Source organism: Octopus bimaculoides, chromosome 20 (genome assembly GCF_046866305.1).
Source record: "Octopus bimaculoides isolate indiv1 chromosome 20, ASM4686630v1, whole genome shotgun sequence".
NCBI classification, from domain to species: domain Eukaryota; kingdom Metazoa; phylum Mollusca; class Cephalopoda; order Octopoda; family Octopodidae; genus Octopus; species Octopus bimaculoides.
This window is the reverse complement of record NC_142947.1, coordinates 10,448,699-10,475,156: the sequence shown is the minus strand read 5'-3', so window position 1 is coordinate 10,475,156 and position 26,458 is coordinate 10,448,699. Positions and strand designations below refer to the sequence as shown.

The following is a 26,458-nucleotide window of genomic DNA, read 5'->3' as shown; positions in this document are numbered from 1 at the left end:
ACCCTGGATTATATTCATCAATTGTATCCTTTAGAAAGGGGCTCTCAATCATTTTGTTACCTGTGGACCCCTGTGTATAGGCGCAGGTGTGGCTGTGTGGTAAGAAGCTTGCTTCCTAACCACGTGGTTCTGGGTTCAGTCCCACTGTGTGGCACCTTGGGTATGTGTCTTCTACTTTAGCTTCGGGCCAACCAATGCCTTATGAGTGGATTTAGTAGACAGAAACTGAAAGAAGCCTGTTGTATATATATATTTATGCATGTGTCTTTGTGTCTGTGTTTGTCCCCCTATCGTCACTTGATGACTGATGTTGGTGTGTTTATGTCACCATAACTTAGTGGTTCAGCAAAGGAAACTGATGCAATAAGTACTAAGTTTACAAAGAATAAGTCCTGGGGTCGATTTGTTTGACTAAAAAGTGGTACTCCAGCATGGCTGCAGTCAAATGACTGAAACAAATAAAAGAATTGTGGAGACCACATAATTTGAGGGGCATTTGGCTACTGTTTCTAGCAGGTTGAGCAAACTATATAGAGGCTTGCTCTGTTTGCTTGTGGATATTCACATTATATATATATATGTGTGTGTGTGTGTGTGTGTGTGTGTACTCCCCCCTCTCAAATTTGGCATTGTAAATATGTGTGGGTGGTGTGCTTTTGTCTATGTGGTAGGTAGAAAAAGCAATGTTTATGGACAACAGGTATAGTTGTTTGGATCAACACTGATATATAATAGTGGTATGTTGACTGATCCTTAGTCTGAAGAAGTAGGAATGAAATTACATACTTTAATATATATATAATCCCTTGTTCTGCTGCCTTAGTCATTTTAAACTATCCTAATCTTTCTAATAATTCTGTGTGTGTATAAATGCACACATGAACTATACACCAGCTAAATTTCTTTTTAATTATGATTGAACTAGACAAGGGCAGACTCAAATACACACGATCAGCGTGGGCTTAGTAATTGGTGACTTCATGATACAACTTAGACACGGTCGTAAGCCGAGGAAGTTGTAGGAGATTCAAGATTTGCTGGTCAGATTTAGGTTCAAGGAAGTGCCATTTGTCTAACATGGGTTGATATGGGTTTGATAAGAGGTCCTGGCTTGAGTTGGTTCTTATTCGAAGTGACTGCCGCCCTTGATGAGTTGGAGGATCATGCCATTGCTCATATGCCTCTGGAGCCCCACTAAAACAGGGACTGTCTGAAGAGGATCTCAAGTAATATTTGTGTGTGTGTGTGAGTATAAATTAAATATCTATATGCTTATACATGGAGGCGCAACAGCCCAGTGGTTAGGGCAGCGGACTTGCGGTCGGAGGATCGCGGTCTCGATTCCCAGACCGGGCGTTGTGTGTGTTTTTTGAGTGAAAACACATAAAAGCTCCACGAGGCTCCGGCAGGGGGTGGTGGCGACCCCTGTTGTACTCTTTCGCGCCAACTTTCTCTTACTCTTTCTTCCTGTTTCTTGTAACGCTGTGATGGATTGGCAACCCATGCTAGCATGGAAAGCGGATGTTAAACGATGATGATGATATATACATACACACACACACACAGCATTGAGTATTTTAACTCTTATTTCTAGCAATGTATATATATATGAAAATAATATATAAAGTTAATCCCTTGAAGGAATGCAGTGTCTCATTATGTTCATAATCTAAAGAATTAGATACAGTCTCTGTATAAGACAAGTAAACAGGGGTGGGGGGAGAGCAATGGAAAAACAAATTAGTAAGATGGTAAAGTACCAGATGTCATTGTATAATGAAATTAGCCAGATGTGGGTTGAATCTGCTGTATCCCACCTGGCATTCAGTCTTTATCTTTGCCTCCTTCTTTCTTGGCACATGTTCCAGCATTTAATGCTTCTTGCTGTATGTGTGTGTGTGTGTGTGTGGGTGTGGGTGTGGGTGTGGGTGTGTGTGTGGGTGGGTGGTGGTGGTGGTGGTGGTGGTGGAATAATCACTGCTCTCCCCTCCACCAAATAATTATTAACTGTATTAAATTAGTTTAATGTCAGTGAAACTTCTGTTGACATATATTGACATGGAGAGGGAGGAGGTGGGCGAGAGGAGTACTGTATTGTACAAAGATCTGACGGGGGGGGGGGGGGTAGGAGCAAAATAGAACCAGGCCAGTTGTGATAGGGCAGACCCCTGTGAGATAGCGAGCATACCAGCCATGCCCATCTCAGTTTTTTTTTTGTTTTAAGGAGTAAGGGACTAATTTAACTATTTGCTTGTCCAAAGCATTTTCATCAGCTTATTCTAAATTCCCATGTTTATTTTCAGACTTTTGGTTAAAACCTTCTTCCATACATTCTGAGAAATATAAAGTTTTCCTTTCATAAGTCTCGTGTTACTCCAGTAGTTGAAAAAAAAAAAAAGAAACGCATTAGGAATGTGTTATCTTATATGATAAATAGAAGCCATGGACATATGTCCTGTGTATTGCATGTGATGCACTAGACAGGCAAAAAATTCAAATTATTCTGTCAAATGTGATGCATATTTATTTACATTATTTTGAATTAATCATGCATTATCTTGTTGCTTTGAGATTACGATGGTATGATTTGTTTATTTTTAGAATACCACTGTAGGGTAGGCGTGAAAGGCCAGATCCTGCTGATTTGAACATAGAACAGGTGGAATATTTAATCCAGATATGGTTTGTTTAAATTGGTGATTCCCAAACTTTTTGGGGCTGCTGCCCTCTTGGCACCCGGGCCACATTCCTCAGCCCCCCCTCCCAACATATTCAGAACAGTTGTATTTCACATACAAAACTCAACCTAATTAACCCACTAATTTGTCTACATACATATACGACGGGCTTCTTTCAGTTTCCTTCTACCAAAGACACTTGCCCAAGGTGCCACGCAGTGGGACTGAACCCGGAACCATGTGGTTTCAAAGCAAGCTACTTACTACACAGCCACTCCTACGCCTATATATATATATATATATATATATATATATACTACAAATGATAAATGAGTATATGCATATATACGTACATGTATGTACATACTTACATCTACCTGTATATATAGATGCATATCTGGGTACAGGACATTGTAAATAAAACATAGACAAAATGATAAACGAGTACAGAAAACATACAGGCCACATAGAGAACATCTCCTTCATCAGCTACCCCATTCTAACACAGGCGTTTCGAAGAGTAGGGCAGTATATATATATATATATATATATATATATATATATATATATATATATATATATATATATACACACCAAAGAAACTGTCAAACCTGGTCCTATGGTCTCTTTGGAGTATTGAGGATGAACCATAAAGATTTGAACATTACAACAACCATTTTATTCTTTTCTGAAAACACAGGATGGTGGACCCCCCACTGTCTTATCCTCAACAAAAAATACTGTTTTCATGTGTGTGTGTGTGTGAGGAATCTATTGTATGGAATAAAAAAGAAAGAGGAATGCGTATGTTAACCACACAGATTACATACAACTGGAGCTCTGTGTTGTGGTGGTGAGAGTGGTGGATGTTATACAGGTTTGGAGCTGTAGCTAAAATAAATACCCAGACTGAAATAGGATTTCATGTTAATCCTTCACTGAGAAGTCTTGCTAAGTTAATATGATTATTGACAAGTAGATTAAGCTTTGGTTCTGATTCATGTAGAAATACACACAAAGCCTTACACACACACACACACATGTGCGCACATATAAATATACACATAGGCACATATGCCTATATATGCATACATACGTACATATATATATATATATATATATATATATATATATATATATATGTGTATATATATGCATACACACAATATGTAAGATGATGATGATGATGATATATTTTTATGTGAATACCTGTATGTGGATATATCTATGTGCGTGGTTATGTTTTTCGTATTTTTCTTAGTATTACCAAATATATATACCTAGATATACTTTTTATCATTCATATATATATATATATATATATATATGTGTGTGTGTGTGTGTGTGTATAAATATATATATATATATATGTGTATAAATATATATATATGTGTATGTATAAATATATATATATGTGTGTATATATATATATATATATATGTGTATGTATATATATATATGTGTGTGTATATATATATATATATATATATGCACACACACCGATCACAGATTTTTTTCCCAAGTAATTGCAGTTGGATTATCAATAGATTGTCTTTGTGCCTGTTGCATTAGCTGGTGATGGCTGTGGTGATGATGATGATGATGATGATGATGATAGCCATTGTAAGTGGAAGAGAGAGATAGAGACAAGATTTAATTAATAATTTTCAGATGGTCCATTGCTCAGCTTTTGATTCTCTTACCGAAATGAGAATTATTGATAGTGACATTTGGAAACAAAAGGGAGATAAAATAAAATAAAATAAAATAAAATAAAAATGAATTGAAATTATAATAAAATAAATAAAAAAACATCGAATATAAAATATAAATACTAAAACTAACAAAAAAACAAACAAACTGAAAATTATCAGAAGATATATACATAGAATGAGAGAGGGGGAGGGAAGGGGGAGAAACATTGTTTGGATTATGAAACCAGCTGTAAATTATAATGTTTTAACGTTTTTATTCGTTAGGAAATCAATATTATTCTTGTAAAAATCTACATGTTAAAATTTGCTGACTTTAAAAGACAGGTTTCTTTCTCTTTCATTTATATTGCTGTACTTTCTTCTTTCTTTCTTTCTTTGTTTAGTTATTATTATTATTATTGTTATTATTTTTAAATCTAAAAATTTAAAAAAAAAATTTTTCTATTTTTTTTGTTTTTTTTTTGTTTTTAATGAAAGATTCTATGCACTGTCAATAAGTTCAATGTGTTTTAAAGAGCTACATTAATTATATCTCTAAGCATGATAATAAACACAAAGAAATGTTCGGCTGCACCCCCCCCCCCCCAACCTCTATCACACCTCACCCTTCTTCCCCTCTTTCCAAACCTTTAACAGAAAAAAAAAAAGCACAATAGAACGACAAGTGTGTATAAAGAAGTTTTCCTGACTGATGGAGTTAAACGAGATGTTTTTGGTAGGAATTAGTGTACTGGTATTAAACAGGTATGGCTGTACATTTAAGACAATTGCTTTGTGGATTAGAAGCTTCAGGTTTGAAACTGAAACTGCTTGACAACCGATGTTGGTTTGTTTACGTCCCTGTAACTTAGTTGTTTGGAAAAAGAGACTTATAGAATAAGCACTAGTGTTGTTTCATTCTGCTAAAACCCTTCATGGTGATGCCCCAGCATGGCCGCAGTCAAATGACTGAAGCAAGATAAAAGAATAAATGTTCCAATTTTTGGAATTGGAATGGAACTTGCCCAAGATGTTATGGGGTGTGTGAGGCCATATTTTGAAATTGAGAAGTGCAGGAATTTTTTGAAGGTTTGAGTGTGAATGGCTATAAAAGGCTTGACAATTAACAAAAAACTAATTACAAATTAACTGTTAAAATTTTAGCTCAATGGTATTAAACGTTATAAGCCCCAATTTAAGAAAGGAAATAACATGAACCTGATGCTCTTTCCTGTCTCAAAATTAAATTTTATAATATCTAATATCACTTACTTCAATATTTTAGCAGTTAAAGGCAGTGAGCTGGCAGAAACGTCAGCATGCCTGGTGAAACGCTTAGCGGTATTTCGTCTGCCGTTACGTTCTAAGTTCAAATTCACTTGATTACATCAGCTCCAGTGCTCAACTGGTATCTGTTTTATAGATACCAGTAGGACGAAAAGAAAAGTTGACTCTGGTGAGATTTGAACTCTAGGTGCAAAGAATTGGAAGAAACGCTACCAAGCATCTTGTCTGACGCACCAATCATTCTGCAAGCTCTCCGCCCTTAGCAAGAATCAAAATGGTAATCTTTTGATGTAGAAAATTTTAGATATGCCAGCAATTGAAGCATAATATCATTATAAATTTTCTTTTCCTTTTTTTTCATATACATAATTTATCTTAATTGGCTCATTTATCAGAGAAGAATTTTTAATTGGTTTCCAAAATTAACTTTTTAGATGACACTAACATAGCATTCAGTATTATTATTTTTTTTATCCATATTTGTTTTCTTTGAAGATTTCCTTTAGTTCATAATATATATTTTTGTTACAAAAGAAATATAGCTTACACTCCCAATTTCTAAATAGGCAAAAACTACAACAAAAAGCTTTAACTTCAAATATCTAAAAAACGTATAGTGTTAAAACAAAATAACAATTTACATATTCTTTTATTCTTTTACTTGTTTCAGTCATTAGATTGAGGCCATGCTGGGGCACCGCCTTGAAGAAATTCAGTCAAATAAACGAACTCCAGTACTTTTTTTTTAACTCTTTAGCATTCGGATTATTCTGTCCAATGCAATGCTTATGTTTACACGTTTCGAATTAATTATGCATTGTCTTGTAGCTTCATGATTTTGATGAGGTGAAAGTGGCTGAGCACTCCATCGACACATGTGCCCTTAATGTAGATCTCGAGGAGATTCAGTGTGGCATGGCTGACCCTTTGAAATACTGGTACTACTCATTTTGCCACCTGAGTGGACTAAAAAAATGAGAAGTAAAGTGTCTTGCTTAAGGACATGACATGTTGTTGGGTATTGAACGCGTGACCTTACAATCATGATCTGAACACCCCTTACCACTAATCCATGCGTCTTTCACAAATGAAAGGACAGGATAGTCATGGCCGGAATGTCTTTGATGGCAGATCATAGGAATTGCTCAATTATGGCTGACATGGAACTAAACACCAACCCAACCCAACCCCAGGTAGATACAATGTGCAGTTTGAGTTCACCACTAGAAGCAGCAGCAACAAGCAAACATTGTAGTGAGTTTAATTTACGGTGATGGCTTCATTTTGTCCATACAAGAAAAAGAGCATCACACAACAAGGAATATTTTGTTCCCTAATCTATTTAATACTACAAAAACTGAAATTAGGATCTGGCTGTATGGATCCTTATGGACCAGAATGGATTAATTTCTTTTGAAAATGGCAAATGAATACTTGTTTGAAAAAGCTTTCATATGTTGTGGTTAACTCTTCTTTGTAGTCGATTCTGTTCCCTAACCTTATTTATGTTGAATGTGTGTTTGCAATCGTTTTGGTTTTGTAATCTTGCTGTTATTAAATTTAGTTAGCAATTTATATTATACCTCGTTGCTAATAGTAATGTTCCCGGACGTGCCCGTTAGCTGCAATTATTGTGTGTTGTGGTTGGGTGATTGGGGTGGGCTAATTTCTTATTAATGGAATTCCTTATAATATTGATGAATCAAAATGCCATCTACTGGAAGAAAACTAATTTGATCTTTTCTCTACAACCACTTTATCTGCCATTAGCTTTTATATATGTTTGTTTGTGTGTCTGTGTTTATATGTATATATGTCTGTATGTATACATGTATTTGTGTATGCATGTATGCTTGAGAAATGGCACACACACACATATATATATATATATATATATATATATGCCATAGAATGTTTTATATGGTAGATGCATGTGACTTTCTGCTAGTTTTCTTGTGTTTCATGAAAAAAATATGTGCTTTAATGTGTGTGTGTGTGTGCGTGTGCGCGTGTGTGTACATGTATGTGTACATGTATGTGTATGTGCATGCATACATGTGTGTGTGTGTATTGTTATTTTGAAGTCAAGTTTTGTACATGTAACAACCAACAGAAGGTTTGTTGCACTGACATCTTTGAAGAGAGAGAGAGATAGAGAGAGAGAAAACCTTGCCATTTGATGTAAAGTTCTATGAATTATGTTATAGAATTTGTTGCCAATCTCAGTAGTTCTTCCAGTAATATCTTTCATCTTTTACTTGTTTCAATCATTGGACTATGGCCATGCTGGAGCACTGCATTGAAGAGTTTAGTCAAACAAATCCCCAAACCCCCCACCCTCCCCACCAGTATTTTTTTTTTTAAAGTCTGATACTTATTCCTGGGGTCGATTTGCTTGACTAAAGGCGGTGCTCCAGCATGGCCGCAATCAAACGACTGAAACAAGTAAAAGAGTAAAGCTTTGATCATAAACATTTAAGCCCTGATCATCCATTCCATCATTTTTAAGGGGATTTATGACCATTTAATATGTCCCTTCTGGTGTAAGGCAGTCAGGTTTAATTTGAGGGAGGTTTGGTTGCCATTTCTTGCAGGTTGAGTGACTACCTAAAAGTAGTGAGTGGATGGCTGATATATGTCAAATTATTATGTAGACTGCCCAGGGTCATATCAAAATGTTTATAATGGATTTGAACTCATAACCCATGGAGTAGTATATGGTGTAGTCCAATATTGCATCCATTTTGCTTAATTTGCCTGGAGTTAGTAAAGAACTCTTCTCAAAATGGAGGTCCCCAACCCTTCCTGTAATGTAGGCTTCCATTTTGCACAATTATAATTTGACATTAAAGCTCTCTAATAATTACTATATTTTCTTTTTTTTTACTCTATATTTGTCCTATTTTATTTTACAAAATAAGTTTTGTAATGAAGTGAGAATTTTAGTATAGATTTATTTTTATTATTTTGTTATTATTTAAAATTTTTAAAAAAATGTTTATTTTGTTGCTTTTTTGCTTTTGTTCTTCCTGTTATTCTTTGATCAACACCAGCAATCTAAAATGAAAGCTTCTTCTCTTTAATTAAAGAAAGGAAATTTATGGTCTGAAGTCACACCATTTGCTAGCATACAATCTATTAAAAATCCGTTCAGTTGTTACACACATCTCATCCTTTAAAATTAGACCTAGATATAATCAAAAAGCCTTCGTAGTTTCTCACATACTGAGTAAAAAGAGAAAAGGAAATACAAAAACAAAACAAACAGTATTGACTTTTCCCTTTCTTTCATGCCTCCGACCCTCCCATCCTTTCCCCTCCCCTTGCTGCTACTACTTTTACTAAAACTACTGTTGCTGCTACTACCGCCACTACAACTACATGCAGTGTGTTATTAGAACCATCTCATATTAAATAGTACTCTTCTATTAAGGATTACCTTTGTGACAAATAAAGGATTATGATGAATAATTACCATCATTGCATCATCGTTTTCAATGTCATCGTTATCATCATCACCATCATTGTTGGGTTTTTTTTTAATATCTTGGTGTGTGTGTGTGTGTGTGTGCATGTGCACACATCAGTCTGAAACATTTTGTATTTAGTTGTTTAAACCTCTAGCATTTAAACTGGCCATATCTGGACAAAATATTCTGTGTCTTTTATGCTCGGACTAGTCAGATCCAACAAGTCACACCTACCTTACAATGTTGTGAAAATAAACAGTCACATCATTGAAATCTTGAAGCTACAAGATAATGGCATGATTAATTAAAAACTATAATAGAAGACACTTGGCCGAGTTGTCAAGAGTTGGAACTGAACTTAAAACCAAGTGGTTGCAATGTGAGCTTCTTAACCCACACAGAAGAAGAGAAAGACCAAAGAAGACGAATGGGGGAAACTGAACTTCATGAAAGGAAATAACAAAACTCTGTAATAATGCACTGAGCAAGTTTTGACCAGTTCTTGCAAAAGTTAAGAAAACAAATGTTAAATTATGATGATATGCTTAACAAGAGAGACGAACAATTTAAACTTATTTGAAATAGTTGCTGTCAATTTGAATACATGAATGTAAATTAAGTGTTAATCTTATTGGAGAAAATGATGATGTTCGTTCAGACTCTGGGGTGAAGGAGGAGGAATGTTAACTACCATATTAATATTTTGTATGATTAATGTGCTGATGTACTACAGTTATTAGGTGGTACTACTGCATAACTGATGACATGGTTTTTTGAGTTCAAATCTTACTCCAGCCATTGTATTGTGTGCATGCAGGTGAACCAAGTATCTTTGGTCACCTGTCACTATTTGCTTGATTAGCTGTTTTTCCATGCCTGCTTTATAGTCAACGTGGTTATTTAAAAGAAAAGCACCCAACTGTAAAGATATGCTTCTGCAATGAGCAAGTTTATACCAGTTTAGAACAATGACTCTATAACAGACATTTTATAAGTGTAATTTGTTTGCTTGTCTCTGAATAAACTACATTTGTTTCTTTCCATCAAAGCTTGAAATTATTATTTCATTTCTATGTTTTTAAAACCTCAGTTTGTCCCTTATCATGCAGACACTCTTATCAAAGACATTCTTGCCATACCTGCAGTTTGTTAGATCCTGTTAAACCCTCTGAAGCATGCCAACATAGAAAAAGGATGTTAAATGGTGTTGAATATATATGTAGGGCAAGTTTATTATCCAGTGTTGACACCAAAGTATAATTTGACGGTATGAGATGACGTGGTGCTGATGTTTGGACAAAGACGACCCAGCACAGCTGGCTGTACAAGACATTTTGGTGCTAGAGACAAAGAGACACATACATGCGTGCATGCACATGCAAAAATATGCACAGCTTGATAGAATAAATGAGAGAGAGAGAGAGAGAGAGATCAATCTTTGTTTGCTATTCTCCTCTTACGCAGAAATATGTGCACACACAAAAGGAGAGAGAGAGAGAGAGAGAGAAAGATTAAGATGTTTAATATCAAATCAGTGTCACACCAGCAATACCAAAATGGCTGTGCCAAAACATACCTATAATTTGGGAGAGATTTAATTTCTATATATAACAGGTTTAGCAAGTGTGTAGTCTTGTTTTCTTTTAAGGTGCTAATTGTCAAAAATTTTCATTGATATATATATGTGTGTGTGTATATAGAGAGAAAAATAGAGATAATAAATTTTCATAGATAGGATAGATTTTCTTTCTCTAATCTGACAAAGGATGTTTGACAGTTTGTCAATTTCAGTTTATTTGGATGAGACAAAGATGGTCTTGCAGTTCTTCAATTTAAATGAGGCAGGCAATGTTTGACAGTTTGTCATTTCAGTAATATCAACCAGTTTGTTACTATTAATGATATCAGACAGATATTACTTGTTATTTCAACTTTACTTTCACCGTATCAGATACGTTGATAAAATATCTTTTTTTTGTTTTTTCTACTCCTGCCCCCCATCATAACTGCAACTTTTCCCATCTTATGATAAAACATATGATAAATTTGCTTCGACCGTTTGTTTGTTACAAGGATTTAACCCTTTATTAGATTATCTGTATTCAAACTTCCTTAAGGTGTCAAACATATTTTCTCCCCAAAGATTGATCAATGTTTATGTGATGGCATCATGCAGTTTCTATAGATTAAATTGCAATGCACATTCTTGTAAAGGATACAATCGATATTATTCCAAATATGCTTTGTTGGTTTGTTGTCTGGGTATTATCAAAAGCAGGGAAGTAAATTGAATTTGCTGTCCTAGTTGCTAGAATGTCGATTAACATATTGACCTATTGGTTTGTAACTGCACATCAGAGGTTCTGTGTCAACCATTGTCATAAGAAGATGCACCTGACCAGCAACTGTCTCCTTAACATGCTCTGGAATTTACAGAAGGTTTACTTGGTATTAAAAGAATTTAATGCATACCAGATAAGCACTAATTGCACCACCGTTATCATTGACAACATCATCCAGCAAGTGGAACTTGTACGTAGTCTCTTTCACCAGTTCAATATAACTGCCAAATCTTTTATCAACAAATTCTTTATTGTCATTGAAAATGATCCCTGTGTTATTATAAACCCTAAATCTTAAGAACAATATGCTTGAAATTTACGGTGGAATTGTAATAGGAAGCATACTGATGGATGACTCATAGGATTACTTACTTCTTGCAATGCTAAACCTCCATTTTGTTTCTGGGAAACTAAATGGAAACTGAAGTTTATTGCATCAAAGACTTTTCCCTAACTACAATAAATATTTTATTTTGTTTAGTTGGCAGGAATGAAATTCTTTTATTCTGGAATGCAACATAACATCTATGATTTTGTTCTTTAGTTTATAATTAATTCTCCTGTGATTGACTGTTACCAATAAATCTTCCAGCATTTCATTTTGTGTTGTTGGGTATGCTTATATCTACATACCTCATCTTAGCGCAATTGTTAGGAGGTTACCCACAGAGAGATTGGTGACCTACCCTATCAAGGGCAGATTTATCACTCATCTGTTTAACCCTTAAGCATTCAGATTACTTTGTCAAATGTAATTGTTATTTACTCAAATTGGTTTTGAATTAATCATGCCTTATCTTGTAGCTTCGAAATTTTGATGATGTTTATTTGTAGAATGACATTGTAGGGTAGGTACGAGAAACCAGCAGTGATTAGTTTGAACATAAAGCAGGTAGAATATTCAGGCTGGATATGGTCAGTTTAAATGCTAAACAGTTAACATCATAAAGCTGATATTAAGCTTCAGCCTTCAGAATTCTTTTAGGAACCTTGGAGGCATATTTTTTTTACATGCAATAGCTGCATTTTATTTCCTTTTTTATAATTCACTCCCACGGAATTGGTCTGTCCAGGGTTATAGTAGAAGACACTTGCCCAATATGCTGCATGATTGCAAGGAGGGGGGGGGGCTTAAACCACACAGCCATGCCTGCATCTATGTAACCATTTATATTGAGAAACTCTGGTACCTGTATTCAATACTGTCTTTTTCTAAGATATTGTAAATGAAAGCACTTGTACCTGTGTTCATTCTTGAAATATGTATTTAATCGTTTTGATATCACCCGACCCAAAATCACCCATAATTCTATGGTACCAATTTTCCATTTCAAAGTTAATTTCATGTTAATTTATGCTTCAAATACCAGCTTAATAATGTCAAAGCTATTTTACTGAATTCTTTATTATTTTCAAATTAATTGAAACAAAGGCAGTGGATTTCAACAGATCTCTGTTAAAAAAGAGATGAAAAAAATTTCATTCTCATATTTTTATTTTCATTTTCTTCTTTTAGTGTTGTTGAATTTTCCAAACAGTGACTAGGAATCTAATTTTGCAAGTTAAACAAAAATTTAAATCAGAAAGTTATTTTATCAATTTTATTACTGAATTTAACGAAGTTTTCGTCTCAGTTAAAACATAATTTGTTGATTCAAAATGTTTCCCTCTGATTTGTAAATTATGAAAAAAAAAAAAAAAAAAAAAAAAAATCTTTTTGATTATTTCAAAATTTTCAAAATGAAACATTATTTCACCCTTTAGCATTCAGATTATTCCGTCAAATGTAATGCTTATTCATTCATATTGTCTTTTCATTCATATTAATTATGCATTATCTCTTAGCTTTGAGATTTTAGTGGCGTGATTGTTTATTTTTAGAATGACATTGCAGGGTAGGTATAAGAGGGTAGATCTAGTTGATTTGAACATAAAGTAGATAGAATATTTGGGTTGGCCACAGCTGGTTTGAATACTACAGGATTAAAAAGGAAACAGAAAATGGACTTTATTTGAATTTCTTACCTGGTTCATGCTGTACCTAAAACTGAATTAACTCTCTTATTTTGTCTCTTACAATAATATTCAAAGTTGAGAATAATTATATACCTTGTAATTTGTCTATAACAAAGAGCATGATTATTAAAGGTGTTTTCAGGTATCCTACCTGACATAGATTAACATCACTGTCAGCCACTGACAAAGCACAGGTATTCTATTAAGTACCTACAAGCCCTTGTTTTTAATATATTTTTGCTATCTTTGAAATAACTCCTCTGTTTTTTTTAAATCTTTCTTCCTTCCTTTGGTAACAGTAAGGGCATATGGTTTGATCCTTCACTGGCATATCTTGGCGCAATAAAATAAGTATCAGTTGAATACTGGGATCGATGTAACTGCCCCCCCCCCCAATTTCTGGCCTTGTGCCAAACTTTGAAAGCATTGCTTTCATTCTTTTGGGGCTTGGCAAAATAAAGTACCAGTCAAGTACTGAGATTGACTGTACCAATTAAACCCTTCTCCCCTCAAAATTACTGGCTTTGTACATCATCATTATTTAACGTTTGTTTTCCATGCTGGCATGAGTTGGATGGTTTGACTAAGGTCTGGAGAGCCAGGAGGCTGCACCAGGTTCCAATCTGATTTGGCAATGTTCCTACAGCTGGATGCCCTTCCTAACGCCAACCGCTCCGAGAGTGTAGTGGGTGCTTTTTACGTGCCACTGGCACAGGAGCCAGTCAGGCAGGCCTGGCATCAATCACATTTGTATAATGCTTTTTACGTGCCACCGACACGGGAGCCAGTCAGGGCACACCAGTGTCGGCCAAACCTAAATTACAAATGATTACTATTAGACATGAGATCAATTTCCATTGAAGATGAGGGCATAGTACATTGAATCGAACCCATATATTATTTGGTATTCTATGAACCCCTCTATGTACAAAATGATGTCTACTTGGGTGAGATTTGAACTCGGAATGTTGAGGAGACAGAATGAAATATTCAATGTGATATGGTTTGATACTCTATCTTTTTGTTTGCCATTCGAGTATCATTAATGATAACTTCTTTATTTGAGTGCAGTAATGTCATTTAGCCAGGCATGAAGTCCATTATACATCTTTGGTTTCTCTTGGTAACACTAATTAGATCATAATTATATTTCATTCTCAGTTGGAGTGACCTTGCTGAAGTGCTAATGCCCTTTGGTAAGGCAGAACTATTACAGTTAGCTATTCTACATAATTAACAAATAATTAGTTATTCTACTTCATTGTATCATTCAGCTCATCTCTGCCTCAGGTGTGTATAATATGTATATCGCTTGCATGTATGTGAGTGTATATGTATGACTATATTTCAATGTTAGTATTTTGTAATTGTTTGAATATGTACGATCCCATCTGTTGTATATATATATATATATATATATATATATATATATATATTGGTCTGTGTATATTGTGTTGTACATGTCCATATTTCTGTGCATGTATCTAATGCTAATAATTATGTGTATGAAATGTGTGATGCATTTCTGAGTCCCTCTGTGTGTGTGTGTGTGCGTGCATGCTTGTTTTGCACGTATATGATTATTTATGCATGTGTATGTGCGAATATTCGAGGTTGTGCGTTTCAGTGCAAATTCATTTGTGCGCGCATGTGTGCATGTATGCATGCGTAATATTTGTTGATTCGTTGCTTTTAAAATTAAGCATATACATAGGGGCCCTCTACGTGCACAAGCACATGTGAGTGTAAGAGAGAAGTGGGGAGAGAGAGAGAGGAAGCAGCAACCAATCTGTAGAGATTGCAGCTAATTTTGAATGCATTTTGGAAGCAATATCTGCTACATTAAGTTCTAGTTATATAATAAGAAGAAACAATGGCTGCAAGGTTATGGTTCTAGATTACTGAGAAAATGTTCAGGTGTTCAAACCTTGTTATTGATACAGCACTGATAGTGTAGTGCCCATGAGCAAGACACATTACTCTTCACACCTCACTTGGGTGATTGGCAGAAGACGGGCTCCACACCTACACTCCTATTTCAGCCAGCTGAAGGAAGAACCTCCAACTGTGAGAACATATCAAAAGAAATAAAATAAAATAAATAAAAAAAAAATGTGTGCAGATATGGCAGTATGATAAAAAGCTTGCTTCCCAACCACATGGGTTCTGGGCTCAGTCCCATTGCATGATACCTTGGTCAAGTGTCTTCTGCTATAACCTCGGGCCCAATAAAACTTTGTGAGTGGATTTGGTAGATAGAAACTGAAAGAAACCCTTCACACATGGCTTTTTTTTTGTTGTTATATATCATCATCATCATCATCATCGTTTAACGTCCGCTTTCCATGCTAGCATGGGTTGGACGATTTGACTGAGGACTGGTGAAACCGGATGGCAACACCAGGCTCCAGTCTAATTTGGCAGAGTTTCTACAGCTGGATGCCCTTCCTAACGCCAACCACTCAGAGAGTGTAGTGGGTGCTTTTACGTGTCACCCGCACGAAAACGGCCACGCTCGAAATGGTGTCTTTTATGTGCCACCCGCACAAGCCAGTCCAGGGGCACTGGCAACGATCTCGCTCAAAAATCCTACGGGAGCCAGGCGGTACTGGCAACGGCCACGCTCAAAATGGTGCATCTCATGTGCCACCCGCACAAGAACCAGTCCAGGGGCACTGGCAACGATCTTACTTGGCTTGCCGGGTCTTCTCACGCACAGCACATTTCCAAGTATGTTTTATTTTGTTGTTTGTTTTCGTTATTGTCTTGTACATTCGTTAGCTGTTCCCAGTGCCTTTTTGCCACTGGCACCACCAAGAGTGAACATTACCTACATTAAAGGCCCGAAATTGTAATGATCTGTTGGATGTTGACTGATGAAGAATAAGCCTCAAATTTTCTGTTATGTTTTTGTAATATGTCCATTCTGTTTTTGTTAAATTTTTGAAATATATATATATATATATATATATTCTTATTTTTTATGTACCCTTTCAAAGCCTAGCCAGGCTCATGAGCTCGGTTTCCCAGTTTCTATGGTGTATGAATTCCAGTCAAGTGCTGGGGGTGATTCAATTAACTGGTCCTCACCTCTCAAAAGTGCTGGCCTTGGGCCAATATTTTAAACCATTATTGTTGTTGTCATTGTTATTATTATTGTTATTCTTCTTCTTATTATTATTAAGGTGGTGAGCTGGGAGAATTGTAAGCACATTGGACAAAGTGCATAGTACCTATAGCAGAAAGTATTATTATTATTATTATTATTATTATTATTATTATAGACGTCACACAGTATACAATATCGTGAGGTTGTTGATTGAAGATATTGTGTCTACCAAGAGTTTGTACTGCTTGTCAAGTCACAACAAGGACCTCAGACAGACAGTACTTTACACAAATGGAAATTTGTATAAACTTTCAGCAAACGAAATTTCTGTGCTTGGTTTTCATTTTTTTTTTGTTGGCGAGTCTTCAACATCACAACTTTTACTCAACTGCTTCTTACCGAATATGAAGCTTCGTCTCAGATTATTTTGTAGAGATGTGATAACCAAGTTAATACAGCACTGAAGATGTGTAATTGATTGGGAGCCGCTATGCTGTTGCAGGCATTGCATTGCGCCTTTGGGCTATTGACTTAACAGAGATTTGCCTATAGCTCTATACTTAACTTATATTACCTATGGATTTTGTAATTGATTGCCTACACTTGCCCATGGCCTTATACTTAATTAGCTCTACTTGTATATTACTTCGTGTATTTAACTATACTTGTCTAGGGTATTTATCACAGCAGAGTGTTGACAATGATTAAATGGTTAAAAATAAAACTGGGGGGGGGGGGGAAATAACCCTGGAAAGGTTGTTGAATTTAAGAGTTATTTAAGTTAGGCACAAACTTGGTTATGTGATAAGAAGTTTGCTTCTTAGCCACATGGTTCTGGGTTCAGCCCCACTGCATGGCACCTTGGCCATGCATTTTCTACTACAGCTCTGGGCCAACCAAAGCCTTGTGAGTGGATATGGTAGATGGAAACTGAAAGAAGCCCATTGTATATGTGTGTGTGTGTGTGTGTATGTCTGTTCTACCAACATCACTTGACAACTGATGTTGGTGTGTTTACATTCCTGTAGCTTAGCAGTTCAGCAAAAGAGTCCGGCAGAATAGGCTTACAAAGAATAAGTCTTGGGTCGATTTGTGTTGCTCCTTTTATGTCTTACAATTCAAAATAAGTTCTGCTGTCAACATGACTGACTAAACCCTTTAAGGCTGGGACCCCAGCATGACCACAGTTCAATGACTGAAGCCAGGAAAAGAGCAAAAAAAAAAAAAAAAAAAAAAAAGTTTGCTGGTTTTCTTTTCTTTTTTTTTTTTTTGTTTTAATTAAAGGTGATTGGTTACAGTATATGCCTGAACAGCAGATACAAAGAGTAGAATAATAAAAATTAACTGGGTAAGAACTGAAACCTGGCCCACAAAATCAGATTTACTTGAATTATAATGTGCTGGAGTAAATAAAACTATATTCAAGATATATATGGTCGAGTTATTTATTAGACTTATCATTACTATTAATCTGGTGAATTTTAAACTCCAATTTACTGACACTGTCTCATTGTAATAGCTTTAATTTATATTTTGTGCAAAGTTCAAGTTTCAAGGCTGGTTTATTTCCGATAAAATCAAATTTCATTCAGAGACACTAATTTCTTGTTTTAGAGTTACTTGCCCTTTGAGCTGTGAAGATTTGAAAGAGTTAATGGTTTGATTTCTTATCATAATTTCATTTCTCCATGTTAACTTTCTGCACACTGTACAGAGTGGCTTGTGACTATATCTGTGTTACAGTTCAGAAATTAGGTTGTTAGAAAACAACAAACAAAAGTTCAAATGTAGCTGTGACAAGCTGCTCTTCAGATCCCAGTCTATTTAACAGCTTTTACCTAATTTATGGTTAAGAGTATGTGTGTGTGTGTATGTGTGTGTGTGTGTGTATACGTGTTTGCTTTAGAACATATGCTTCTAGGAATTGGTGTTGATTTCTTAATTTATTATTTTCTTGCCGCCATGTTGGCATAGAAATTCTAAACTTTAAAGTAAAAGTAATAAAATATATTTCACTCTCTCTCTTTCTCAGATACACAGTTCATTGGCGCTGAATCTTCACGTACTATTACTCAAAATTTCTTGTTGCCAATCTTAAGACGATTACGAAAAACAAAACAGAAAAGAATTTGGCATTTAATGATCATGTAAAAAAAAAAAAAATGTTTGTTTTATTTTCGTAACTGTCTGCAGATCAACAACAAGAAACTTGGAACAATAATTTGTGAAGTGTCAGCTTCCAGTTAATTAATATCATACTATTTTTAGTAATGCGTCCTTTTTTTCTTCTTCTTGATTACTCTAACATTTCTGCATACACCTCTCTCTCTCTCCCCTCTCTCTATTTACATTATTGTTGATTTACCATAATTGATGGCATAAAAGTTACACAGGCACATTTGATGAAACCCAATTTCAAAAGTACATCTTCAAGGAAAAAACGTTTTTAGCATAATGAAGCTTATGGGAAGCCCAACATCACATATAAGGATCTGGGATGATTCTTCTTTGAGACACTTTTTTGGGGAAAAATGTACCTTATATGACCATCAAAGACTTTTTTTAATTTATAGAATTAGTTTTGGAGCAGTAATTCTTATTGCTAAACGCCCTTCGTATCATTGTTTAAAGCTGAAATAAAACCTATATTATCAACTACACAAACTGAAATAATCATGTCCAGACTTTTCTTTTAACCCTTTAGCATTTAAACCGGCCATATCTGGCCCAAATATTCTATCTGTTTTTCCTTCAAACTGGCTAGATCTGGCTTCTCACACAGTGTCATTCTAAAAGTAAACACTCACATCATTGAAACTTTTTAAAGTTATGAGATAATTCATGATAAATTCAAAGCAGTGTGAATAAATAAACATTACATTTGTCAGACTAATCTGAACACTAAAGGGTTAAGGTACATAACAAATTGCAGTCTGGGAAATTGTGTCACTATACCTAGCGTTTGTTTACTCTTCAAAAACGGTCTTTTGACAGGATACTGCACTTCATAATCTAGTTGTCTCTAAGCCATGTGTAGATGAATGACTTGAGAACTGTGTAAGCCATCAAGCAATGTGAGAATTAGCAGTGAGTTCATTGAGGAATTTAGGAAGCAGGCAAGTGACTGTCAAACTTCAGTTCTCATTTTCTGCTTGTTTGTTTTAGTTCTGCAGGCCATAATAGAAATATCTCAGACTGGCTGTCATTGAGGACTCTCATGTTGATGACCTAATTGTCATAACTGAATCTATCAAAGAATTAGAATGAAGTTCCATACATTGAAGCAGAGACTAAAATGGGGGGAAACCTGTAAGTAAACTTAGCCAACAAATAGTTTTATTCAACTGGAAAGAAGACAGGTTTGTACTGTCATCAGAGAGGTGACCACGTTCAGTTTATCGAGAAGGAGTTAATATATACTAGGTGCTGTGTAGTAAGTATAAAATATGAGTGCACAAAGCTGCATTGGGATAACAGGTTGACCAAAAGAGAAGAAAGACTTTGTATAGGACTCATGGACAAAGGTAGTTAGCTGTGGGATCAAGAATACTCTGTAGAAGTAGTTGATAGCTGCTGTTACTTCAGTGACCTAATTAGCAGTGGAGGTGGATGTTCTGAAAGGATAGTAACCAGATTGAGAAAGTGGTGGCAGAAGTTTAGGGATCTGTTTTCTCATGACAAGAGGATGGATTGTGTGATGCAAAAAGTGTGAAATGTGAGAGTAGTGAAACAAGGAACAGAGTGAATGTACTCCACTGAATGCCTGTACTGTTAGCATGCATGGCCAACAAAGTCAAAATGGAATGAGGATAAGAATGGATGTGGGAAGAATCAGATGATGTATGATAGTACTGATATGTAATGCATATGGAGGTTTACAATTGGGCAAAGAGATGCTGAGCTATTCAAGTGGATGAGGACTGAACTTCATGAAGGAGACAACAAAGGACTACAAAAAGAAAAGGTAGCAAGTTGTGCCATAGAAAGAAGACACCACCCAATTTATGCAAGTGTGGTGGAGGGAGATGTAAAATGATGATAAACTCTGTATTTTTTATCAGTGAAATCTTTCTTCGGTTGTTTGTCTATTTTTGTTCTTTCCCTCTGTATATACAAGCATTTACCAAGTCTGTATGAATGTACATATCAAGCATATCCTCATTCATTAGATGTCTCGTTTGATATAAGTTCAAGTGTCCTGTGTTAAGAGCCTTTGAAGTAAATCACTTACCACACAACAACTCACCAAGTTTGTTGTTGTTCTAAAAATAGCTGCCGTTGAATGACTTCTATTTGAGTAACAGAATGATGATGTAATTAAGCCGACAGGTGATTACGAACTTTACTGACATGTCACTCAAATCCATCCCATCTCAGGTGGTTTGCTTTTGATTGCTGTTGCCTTTTTTTCTTTCTTTCCTAATGTGATTAATGCTGTATTTTTTTTTTTTTCACTTTTTTTGTCGTTGCTTTTTATTGATAAACTTGGTTTAGATCCATAAGAAATGAAAAACAAGAAGTGGATGTATCCTGACTGGTAATTTGGTGTGGATTGCATTACACACTAGATTTGTCAGCTGAGAATGAGCTTACGGTATTATACAGGTATTTTACAGGTATTTTAGATTGGACATTAGAAATCAGCTAGATCAGTCTTTCCACTCTCAGAGTTATGACTGAAGGTCTTCTGCTCGTCTTCTTTGGCTATAATTTGTTTATGTATTTATTTTAGACCACATTATTCAATATGAGAGTTATTTAGCTGCTATTTCTTATTTCTTTATTGCCCACAAGGGGCTAAACATAGAGGGGACAGACAAGGACAGACAAAGGGGTTAAGTCGATTACATCGACCCCAGTGCGTGATTGGTACTTAATTTATCGACCCCGAAAGGATGAAAGGCAAAGTCGACCTCGGCGGAATTTGAACTCAGAATGTAAAGACGGACAAAATGCCGCTAAGAATTTCGCCCGGCGTGCTAACGTTTCTGCCAGCTCGATGCCTTATCTATTTAGCTGCTATTTCTAACACACTGAGAGATCACATGGAGGTCACTCAATAGTTGGTTTCATGTTCTATGTAAGCTAAGGGTTTGATTCCCAGTTTGCATCATTCTTAGGTGCATCTCAAGAAAAGAAACAAAAGGCGGAATTGGCACTCTGTTGGTTACGATGATGTGGTTCCAGCTGATTCGATCAACCGAGCAGCCTGCTTGTGAAATTAACATACTACAAGTGGCTGAGCAATCCACAGACACACACACCCTTAACGTAGTTCACAGGGAGGGAGGGTCAATGTGACCCTGAATATGACAAGGCTGGCTCGTTGAAATACAGCTACAACTCATTTTGGCCAGCTGAGTGGACTGAAACAACGTGAAATTAAAAGTGTCTTACTCAACACCTAAATTTCTCCATGGAGAAATCAAATGTACAAACTTAAGATTGCAAGCTGCACACCCTACCTAACCACTAAACCATGCACCTTTACTCCAAGATGCATAAATATCACAATTTCTCTTTTCACTATTGCTTGTTACTTTCCTTTTCTTTCTGGCAAATGTCCTCTCATTGTTTGCTGTTGTGTTTAATGTATATTTTAAACTCTGTTCTATTTTTGAATCCTGTTTAGACTCTTAACAATATTAGAATATCTACACTGTGACTTGAAAGACAGACAGTCAGGCGTGTCTACACTTTGTTCTTCATTTGAAGATATTCATTTTGCACTAAATGTCTTACAGTAAACAAAGAAATTTATTTTATTCTATTTCATTTTTAATTTTTTTTATTAATTTTTTTTTTATTTTCCATTTATCTATTAATTTTCTCATCGTTCAATATGTCTTTCATGAACTTGATCAAGACATTTTCGAAAATTCCAACTAAATTAACCTTTTGTGTTCTTCAGTTATTTTGATTGTTCATACTTTATTCTTTTACTTGCTTCAGTCATTTGACTGCGGCCGTGCTGGAGCACCGCCATTTGGTCGAACAAATCGACCCCAGGACTCATTCTATCGGTCTCTTTTGCTGAACCGCTAGTTACAGAGACATAAACACATCAACATTGGTTGTCAAGCGATAATGGGTGGAGAAACACACACATATACGACAGGCTTCTTTCAGTTTCTGCCTGCCAAATCCACTCAAGGCTCTGGTTAGCCTGAGGGTATAATAAGACACCCAAAGTGCCACGCAGTGGGACTGAACCCTGAACGATGTGGTTGGGAAGCAAGCTTCTTACCACACAACCACACCTTTTACTTGCTTCAGTTTTTCGAATGCTAGGTTTGTTTAACTCTTTAGCATTTAAACTGGCCATATCACACACACATAATACAATGTATGCATTATGTGTGTGTAGTGTGTGTGTGTGTGTGTGTGTATATATATATGTATATGTTTGTGTGTGTGTATATATGTGTGTGTGTGTGTGTGTGTATATATATATATGTTTGTGTGTATGTGTGTTTGTATATATGTATGTGTATATGTATATATGTATGCGTATGTATGTATGTATATATAGATAAATATATATATATATATGCAGTTGACACAAATGAAAACAATAATTAACGACTATAATTAACGACTAGCAGTGAGGTGACTATTTATAGTAACACTGTTGGTTGCTATATTAACTCTTTGCCGAGCGAGAGCTGTAGCCATAAGTAATTTATAAACTAGAATTGGGTTAGCTGGTAGTGAACAAGTTCTAAATAAAGCATTTTTAATTGAATTTATTGAGCCATATCTTCAAGGAAGATATTCAAAAGAGAAAAGAAAAGACTATGTTAGACCTGTTGTTCTTTAACCCTAGGTCACTTCCACTTCCAGTCAAAGTGACTTTGGATCAAACACATTCTAACTATGTGTGTAGCATTATTTAATGTGTCTTTTCTTTTAATTAAAAGGGGTTGGAAGCAACTTTTGGAGATTAGTGACTGTTAACTGGGGTTCTGGGTTGCCTGTCTCAAATCTGTTGTGGTCAGTGATGATGATAATGAGGGGTAATTACATAATTGTGTCTGCGTATGATGTGTGTGTGTGCATGTGCATACATGATTGTGCATGGATCATGCCTGTCGGCATTGTATATGTATAATTATTTTGTCATGTTTGTTTAAATCATTGTCTTGTACGTTTATTCGGTATACCCAGTGGCTTCTCACTGCTGGCGACACCAAAAGTGAACAATCGACATTAGAGGCATGAAATTGTAATGATCTTTTGGACGTTGACTGACAAAGGAATTAGTTACGAATTTTCTGTTTATTGTGGTTCTTGTCAAATGTTTGAAATAATATATGCATAAATTATGAATATACTTTTTTCAAGTTCATTAAGTGTCAGATGTTACAAACCCTCGTTCAGGTCACTGAAATGATAAACGAAAACAACAAAAAAGCAACAACAACCCCCCCCCCCCGGTCCTCTTTAGTGACTTTATTCTAACCCTTTCGTTACCATATTTCTAACCAAAACAAATTTACTGTGAAGCCAAATAGAGATGTTTAGATAAGGCTGCCAGACAAAAAGAGCTATTCTGTGAGCTTTAGTATTGGTCTGTGATTGTGCATGTGTGTGTGTGTGTGTGTGCGATTGCATTGCAGTGGTGAATGAATCCTTCAAGCCTTGTCTCCCCCTCCTCCTCCTCCTCTTCCTCCACCTGTCTGTTGTCTTTCCTTTCATTTCATTACTCCTCCCCGCTCTCTCTATCTTTCTCTTTCCCCTTCTCCCCTCACAGCTCTCTTTTTGCTTCTCATCTCCACTTTCAACAATTCAATGTCATTCATATAAACAAATGTCTAGACTTCCTGCAGGGAATTTCTCTAACCTACTGCCATTCTAATCACTTCTGTTTATTTATTATTTTATTAATTTTTTCCCCCTCTTTTTTTTATTTTTATTTTTGTGGTTGTTGTTTCTTATGAGTAAATATATCACTGCTGTTGGTTACTGAAGGGAATATCGATAGTTTTTTTTGTTTTTTTGTTGCTCCCTCCCACCATTTTTTAAAATATATTTATCTTTCAGTGAATGCACATAGTTTTGGAAGGAAAAATAAATATATAAAATATTAAAAAAACAACAACAAACAAACCAAAAAAATACCAATATTCCTTTATTTTAGTTTTCTATTTGTTTGTTTGTCTTGTTGTGAATTTTTATTAGCTAAAGTGTTGAGTGACTTGGAATTTTTTTGAGTATTTTTCTTTATTTTTCGTTTTTCTTATTCTTGATTTTACCTTTATTTTCTACTTTTTTTTCTTCTTCCAATCTATTTTCCTATACACTTTGAAATTCATCATGTAAAAATATATATATATGTAGATATATATATATATATATATATATATATATATATATATATATATATATATATATACACACACACACTCACACACATATACACACTCAAAACATGAAAGTAAAAAAAAAAAAGTGTGATAAGGTTCAATTTAATTCTGAAGGTCAATTAATTAAGATGATCTCTTTTCTAACCTTGTCTTCTCTTTTCTTGTCTTTTTTTTTTATATTATTTTATTGTATTTATTTATTATCAGACTCCACCGCTTAAGCTTATTTATTCTTCCATTTCATTCTTTCAGGTTTCTTTTTTTTTTCATCTTTTTCCGTTTTGTTTTGCCTAGTCTCTCTCTTACAGACAGAAAGTTATTGTCTGCGGATTTTGCGCGGATTAACACGGGGGTTGGGTTGGGTGGTGCGGGGGTTTCTCAGGCAATACATTTTGCCATTGAATATTTTATTGACTTGTCGTTTTTTGTATTTACATATATGTTAAAAAGGCCAGCGTGAAAAAAAGACACATTTTTATTTACGCATCTATTTGATAAATGGAACTCTTATGTTTGGTCAGTTGCCTAAATTGTAATTTACATGTTCTTGTGAAGAAGAATTGACCAGACTTGTTAAAAAAGTTTAACGCTTTCTGTCGTTAGATTGGTTATTACTCAATTCCTCTTTCAACTACTGCCATCTTTACCGTTTCAAACAAGTTCTACTTACACTCCTGTCTGGTTTCACCATTATGCCACCAATTTCTCACTACCACCATTTCTTCTTCTTCTTCTTCTTCTTCTTCTTCTTCTTCTTCTTCTACCAAATCTTTATCATTTATCTTTTGGACTGTGGTCATGCTGGGGCATCACCTTGAAGGATTTTAGTTGAACAAATGAACTCTTAACACTTATTCTTAAGTCTGGCACTATCATCTTCCTTTGCCGAACCACTAAGTTATGGGGATGTAAACAAACCAACACTGGTTGCCAAGCGGTAGCTATGGGTGATGCACACACACACACACACACACACACGGGATAAGATTCCACACTGTTTCCATTTACTGAATTCACTCTCAAGGCATTGACCAATCTGGGGCTATAGTAGAAGACATTTGTTCAAGGTACCACTTAGTGGGGACTGAACCCCAAACCGTATAGCTGTAAAACGACCTTCTTAATCACATAACCATGCTTGCATCAATAATAATAATAATAATAATAATAATAATAATAATAATAATTCAATGTCATTTTTTTTTTCTAATATATATTTCCTGTGCTTATTGGTTCAAATTAATTTCACCCTAGGCCAGCTGTCATTAACCCTTTAACATCCAGATTTCTTTGCCAAATCTACAAGCTTATTTATTCACATGGTTTTAAATTAACCCTGCATTGTCTTCTAGCTTTGAGATTTCAATGACGTCATTGTATATTTTTAGAATGATAGTGTAGGGTGGGTGGGTGGGTGGGTGAGAGGTTGGATCTTGTCAGTTTTAGCATAAAACGCAGAATATATTGGGGCTGGTTATGGCCAGTTCAGTTTCAGC

The 26,458-nt window shown here is 35.3% G+C and overlaps 1 protein-coding gene across 18 annotated transcripts in view; it reads left to right on the top strand.

Moving 5' to 3' along the window:
• Positions 1–26,458, top strand: part of LOC106875384 (uncharacterized) — a 425,794-nt gene that overhangs the window by 43,785 nt on the left and 355,551 nt on the right. Inside the window, exon 2 of one of the 18 annotated variants that reach the window (XM_089338002.1) lies at positions 14,762–14,777. The exons of the other annotated variants lie outside the window; for them this stretch is intronic. The gene's annotated coding sequence lies outside the window, so the exon portion shown is untranslated. The remainder of the gene's footprint in view (positions 1–14,761; positions 14,778–26,458) is intronic. 18 annotated transcript variants of the gene reach the window in all.